Consider the following 6,518-nt stretch of genomic DNA (forward strand, 5'->3'; position numbering starts at 1 on the left):
GGGGGCTGCTGCACATCTCTCTATCCCAAACATGCTCTTCATGTGGCTAGCTCAGCCTTCCTAAGAGGATGATGATCTCAGAGTAGCTGGACTTCTTATGTAGCTGATGACTTCCATCAGAGCAAGCTTTCTAAGAGACCCAGACAGAAGCTGCAAGACTACCTATGACTTAGTCTTGGAAGACATTCAGTATCATCTGAATGGCATGCTGTTGGTCAAAATCAAGCCATGAAGACAGCTTAGATTCAAGGGGAAGAGACTGCACGAGGGCACAAATACTGGGAGTGTGAAGGTTGTGGGGAAGGGAGTTTTTTTAATTGGCATTTCTTTCAGAAAACTTTTTCAAATGTTTGTTGGCTGTTTATAAACCATGAGCTTACTTCTCAAGTTGCTATGAATGCTTTTTATTTACTGCAGGAAGAACCTGAAGAAGGAAGGGCCAGTATTTACAAGTCAGTGGTCATCAACACTTCTAAGGAGATGATGTGCTTCAGTGACTATCCCGTCCCAAATCACTAACCTAACTTCATGCACTACACCCAGGTCCTGGCGTATTTCAGGATGTATGCCAAAGAATTTGAACTTCTAAAGTACATTTGATTTAAAGTAGGGAATTTCCTGGGTATCTCTGTGTTCTGAGTTGTTTGTCAAGTAAATGAATAACTCGTCTTATTTACCAGTGCTTAGATTGGTTTGATATGCTCATGTATCTATCCTATCCAGACTCCACTCTGTGTCTTCTCTGTGTCTCAAAATATTCATGGAAAGGTCCCTCTTCTATGTATTTTGACTGCAGATCCAGGAAGCCACCTTCATTTCATTGCCTTCATTCTATAGCATTTGATTACAATAAAACAATGAGGGGAACTGCCAGGTATGGGAACTTTAAAACCTTCTGTTTCCACAACTTGCTGCTTAGCCCTTTTATACTTTCTGAAGTATTTTCCAGTGCATTATTTATGTGATCACAACAACCCACTGAAGTAGGTTTTGAAAAGTTATGAGGAAGCAAATAAGCTAACTCTGGCATAGAGGGAGGAACACTGAATTGGGAAGCAAAAACTTGAGTTCTAGTCTTTGCTCTACCACTAATCAACTTGTGACTTCAGACAAGTAAGTTCCTCAACGCCAATGTGTATTAAGTTTATTTGTAAAACAAGATTATTGTACTAGATCACTTCCCTGGTTCCTTCCTGCTGTAAAGTCTTCTGTGATATTCCTATCATCCTAAACCTTGACCATAAAAGAATCAATACTTCTGACAGCTGGCAAAAAGCCCAAGTCTTCTACCTTCTGATCATTCTACTAAATCATGACTCATTCTCTTTAACAACAAAATTAAAATGGCAATATCCAGTGATGACTTCCAAAGTCAGTCATTTACAGCCTAGTGGTCCTTCTCTTCACTTCTTTAAACACTTATTGAAGAGGTTTGTTACCATACTATACAGTGAAGACACAAAAACAAAAAAAATTAGTGATTTCACAGTCTAGTTATAGAGATAGAAAAATGAGAAATTTCATTGTAAATATAATTATTAAAAATGAAGAGTTAGTGATAAATGCCACTGAAATCTACATTGCAGCTCAGAGGAGGGACACTTAAGCCATTAGGGCATGAGGCATCAGGCACCAAGGAAATTTTCTTACAGGAGATAATCCCAAGCTAAATGTTGAAGCGTGAGTATCGCTAAATGTTGAAGGGTGAGTATCTCCAAATGAAGAAAGAATAAAAGGATGATCCAGGCAGAAGCACAGGCCTGTGTAAAAGTAAGAACATGATGGAGAAGAAAAATAAATAGTATAGGATCGCTTGGGTATGCAAGAGCGGTCTCTCTATTAGTCAACCAAGACATTAGGGTCATAAACCCAGAAGCACATAGAACACATTCTTAATGTTTCCTTAACCTGGGTAGAGTAACCCATAGTTATTATTTTTTAAAGCTAAAAATTGTGTCACTGACTATCCCATCTCACACCTTATTTCTTTATAGTTACTTGTAAAATGGGCATTTATGGGAGTCAGAGAGGTTCATTTACATAAAATATGTGTCACTGAGATGTTTTTCTACTCTGTTAGGAAAGGGAGCCCTCTAGCTCAGTCACAAGTTTCAGGCCAGACAGTGAGAACAGGACTTGAGGTAAGAAGGCATCAGAGGGTCTCAGGATGTCTCGGGGTATGGGGAGGAATAGGCATTTAGTGCATGGAGTGTCTCAGAAGCACAAGAGAAGCCCAAACTTTACTCAAGTATCACATTGCCCTAGGTATGGTCCAAGAGAACTAGTAATTTGCACTTTTCTAGAAGCAGTGGAGAGTGCAACATTAGTCGGCCAACTCTGTTTTATTTAGCTTGCCTCATGGAAGTTTTTCATGCTGACCACAGCCCCAAACAAAAAAGTTCTGATTTGTGGAGTATGAAAATCAAATACCCCTGCATGAGGCCTCTTATGTGGTATCAGCCCTTTGTTTACCCTCTGCCAGGAGAGTCCTGTCAGGGAAGATGTCCACTATATAGGCTGTGGTTATAGTGCCCTGTGGCTACCCCTTTTCTTTTCAGACACTGTGAGAAGTGTGAAGAAGCAGCCTGATTTCTCCACTTCAGGCCAATGGGAGGTGGTCACGGAATCTGAAGGGAAGAAGGAGGCGAATGTCTTCGATGGAGTTATGGTTTGCACTGGCCATCACACCAATGCTCACTTACCCTTGGAAAGCTTCCCTGGTAAGTAGCCTACAAGGAAGGAAGACACTTGGACTATGCCTGTGACCTGATCCCTAAAGAATGGGAGGATTGTTGCCTGAGTGATCCCTACCTTGGGATTAAATAAGGCTTATCCTAATTCTGCATATTCTCCTGAAAGATGATGGGGTAACTTGTATTAATGCTATTTAAGAGGTAGAGATAACAGTAATTTGGGGGATTATAAGAAAATTAGAAGGCTCTATATTTAGTTGCACAATGATTTTAGTTTTCCTAAGGATAATAAGTGTTGATCTGCCTTAGGTTGAATGAAGGCTTTTTTAGCAATTGAAGTAAGAAACAGAAATATTGAGTTTCTATGAAAGAAAATAAAGAAAGCTTAAAGAAAGAATTTAATTACAGTGTTTGGCCTGGATTTTCATTTTGAGGGGATAAAACTACTCTATGCATACTCTAGAGTATATAAAAACATATATACTCTCATTGGAATGGAAGTAGGTATTTAGAGAAGATGAAAAGAGGGGGATGGGCAAAATACGTGAAGGGGATTAAGAGATACAAACTACCAGTTATAAAATAAATCAGTCACAGAGTTGTAATATACAGCACAAGGAATATAGTCAAAAGACTGTAACATTGTAATAACTTTGTATGTTGGATAATATATAAAAATATCAAGTTCCTATGTTGTACATCTGAAACTGCTATAATATTAAAAGTCAACTATCCTTCAAAAAAAAAAAATAGAGAGGATGAAAAGGCAAAAGAAAATGGAGATTTTCTGAGGCAGTTTGGATTTGTGATTCCACAGGTCCAAAATACTAACAGATCCTGAATTAAGCAGACTACTTATAATAAGGAAATCACAAGGTTCCACTCTGAGGCTATGGGAAAAGGAAACAGGCAAAATATTCAGAAAGGCAACAGTGCACCTGAGTAAAAGGAGAACATACAGAGAATATAGGCATAAACTACACACTGCAAGAATAATGAATAATTTAACAAATGATATCAAATAAGCCATCACCCAGTAATAATTTCCCCTTCTCTTGCAGGAATTGAGAATTTCAAAGGACAGTACTTCCATAGTCGAGATTATAAGAATCCAGAGAGCTTCACTGGAAAGAGAGTCATTATAATCAGCATTGGGAATTCTGGAAGTGATCTGGCTGTGGAAATTGGCCACACAGCCAAGCAGGTTTGAATTAGTAAATTATTTACTTTGCTTCACCAAGGAAGCTGCAGGTGGACCCAGCAGAGTGTATGGATAGCTGCACACAGCCCATCAGTGCCAATGGCAAATGCAGGGCTTGGTTTCACTGCTGCAGTTGGCAACATTTTAACTGATGGAGCCAAGGTTACAAGTTAGATTCCCATCATTCATTTGGCCTCACACTAAGGAATTTGGTCATGACCACAAACTGTGCTCATAATCTCACTCAGCTGTCTCTTCAGAGTGTGCCTCTGGCTTTTAAGAAGACCAGGTGGGCAGATTGCTGGGAAGATGGCAGAAGAGTAAGACGTGGGGATCACCTCCCTCCCCACAGATATACCAGAAATACATCTACATGTGGAACAGTGCCTACAGAACACCTACTGAATGCTGGCAGAAGACCTCAGACCTCTCAAAAGGCAAGAAACCCCCCACGTACCGGGGTAGGGCAAAAGAATAAACAGAGACAAAAGGATAGGGACGGGACCTGCACCAGGGGGAGGGAGCTGTGAAGGAAGAAAGGTTTCCACACACTAGGAAGCCTCTTCGCGGGTGGAGACTGCAGGTGGCGGAGGGGGAAAGCTTCGGTGCCACAGAGGAGAGCACAGCAACAGGGGTGCGGAGGGCAAAGCGGAGAGATTCCCGCACAGAGGATTGGTGCCGACCAGCACTCACCAGCACTCACCAGGCTGAGAGGCTTGTCTGCTCACACGCCAGAGCGGGCGGGGCTGGGAATTGAGGCTCCGGCATCGGTCAGAGCGCCGGGAGAGGACTGGGGTTGGTAGCGAAAGCACAGCCTGCAGGGGTTTGGTGCACCACAGCTAGCCGGAAGGGAGTCCGGAGAAAGGTCTGGACCTGCCGAAGAGGCAAGAGACTTTTTCTTCCTTCTTTCTTTCCTGGTGAGCGAGGAGAGGGGATTAAGAGCGCTGCTTAAAGGAGCTCCAGAGACGGGCGTGAGCCACGGCTAAAAGAGCGGACCTCAGAGACGGGCGTGAGACGCTAAGGCTGCTGCTGCTGCCACCAAGAAGCCTGTGTGCAACCACAGGCCACTATCCACACCGCATTCTGGGGAGCCTGTGCAGCCCGCCACTGCCAGGGTCCCATGACCCTGGGACAGCTTCCCCAGGAGAACCACGGCGCGCCTTAGGCTGGTGCAACGTCACGCAAGCCTCTGCCGCTGCAGGCCCGCCCCCGCACTCCGTACCCATCCCTTCCCCCAGCCTGAGTGAGCCAGAGTCCCTGAAGCAGCTGCTCCTTTAACCCCGTCCTGAGTGAAGAACAGATGCCCTCCTGTCACCTACATGCAGAGGCGGGGCCAAATCCAAAGCTGAGCCCCTGGGAGCTGTGAGAACAAAGAAGAGAAAGGGATATCCCCCCCAGCAGCATCAGAAGCAGTGGATTAAAGCTCCACAATGAACTTGATGTACCCTGCATCTCTGGAATACATGAATAGACAACGAATCATCCCAAATTGAGGAGGTGGACTTTGAGAGCAAGATTTATGATTTTTTCCCCCTTTCCTCTTTTTGTGAGTGTGTATGTGTATGTTTCTGTGTGAGATTTTGCATGTATAGCTTTGCTTTCACCATTTGTCCTAGGGTTCTATCCGTCTGTGTTTTGTTTTTCTTTTTCTTAAAAAAAATTTTTTTTCTTGACAATTATTTTTATAACTTTATTTTATTTTATCTTCTTTCTTTCTTTCCTTCCCTCCTTCCTTCCTCCCTCCCTCCCTCCCTCCTTTCTTTCTTTCTTTCCTTTTCTTTCTTTCTTTCTTTCTTTTCTTCCTTCCTCCCTCCCTCCCTCCCTCGCTCCCTCCCACGCTCGCTGCCTCCCTTTCTTTCTTTCTTTCTACTTTTCCTCCATTTTATTCTGAGCCCTGTGGATGAAAGCCTCTTGGTACTGGAGCCAGTAGTCAGTGCTGTGCCTATGAGGTAGGAGAGCCAAATTCAGGACACTGCTCCACAAGAGACCTCCCAGCTCCACGTAATATCCAACAGAGAAAATCTCCCAGAGATCTTCATCTCAACACCAGCACCCAGCTTCACTCAACGACCAGCAAGCTACAGTGCTGGAAACCCTATGCCAAACAACTAGCAAGACAGGAACACAAACCCACCCATTAGCAGAGAGGCTGCCCAAAATCATAATAAGGCCACAGACACCCCAAAACACACCACAAGACGTGGACCTGCCCACCAGAAAGACAAGATCCAGCCTCATCCACCAGAACACAGGCACTAGTCCCCTCCACCAGGAAGCATACACAACCCACTGAAACAACTTTAGCCACTGGGGACAGACACCAAAAACAACGGGAACTACGAAACTTCAGCCTGCGAAAAGGAGACCCCAAACACAGTAAGATAAGCAAAATGAGAAGACAGAAAAACACACAGCAGATGAAGGAGCAAGATAAAAACCCACCAGACCTAACATATGAAGAGGAAATAGGCAGTCTACTTGAAAAAGAATTCAGAATAATGGTAATAAAGATGATCCAAAATCTTGGAAATAGAATAGACAAAATGCAAGAAACATATAAGAAGGACCTAAAAGAACTAAAGAGGAAACAAGCAATGATGAACAACACAATAAATGAAATTAAA

General features: G+C 43.2%; 1 pseudogene; it reads left to right on the forward strand.

Annotated features, from left to right (window-relative positions):
- The first annotated feature begins 417 nt into the window (after positions 1–417).
- Positions 418–3,907, forward strand: LOC103089086 (dimethylaniline monooxygenase [N-oxide-forming] 5-like; annotated as a pseudogene).
- The last annotated feature ends 2,611 nt before the right edge of the window (positions 3,908–6,518 follow it).

The sequence above is a fragment of the Lipotes vexillifer genome, unplaced genomic scaffold (assembly GCF_000442215.2).
Source record: "Lipotes vexillifer unplaced genomic scaffold, Lipotes_vexillifer_v1.1 scaffold1753, whole genome shotgun sequence".
NCBI classification, from domain to species: Eukaryota; Metazoa; Chordata; class Mammalia; order Artiodactyla; family Lipotidae; genus Lipotes; species Lipotes vexillifer.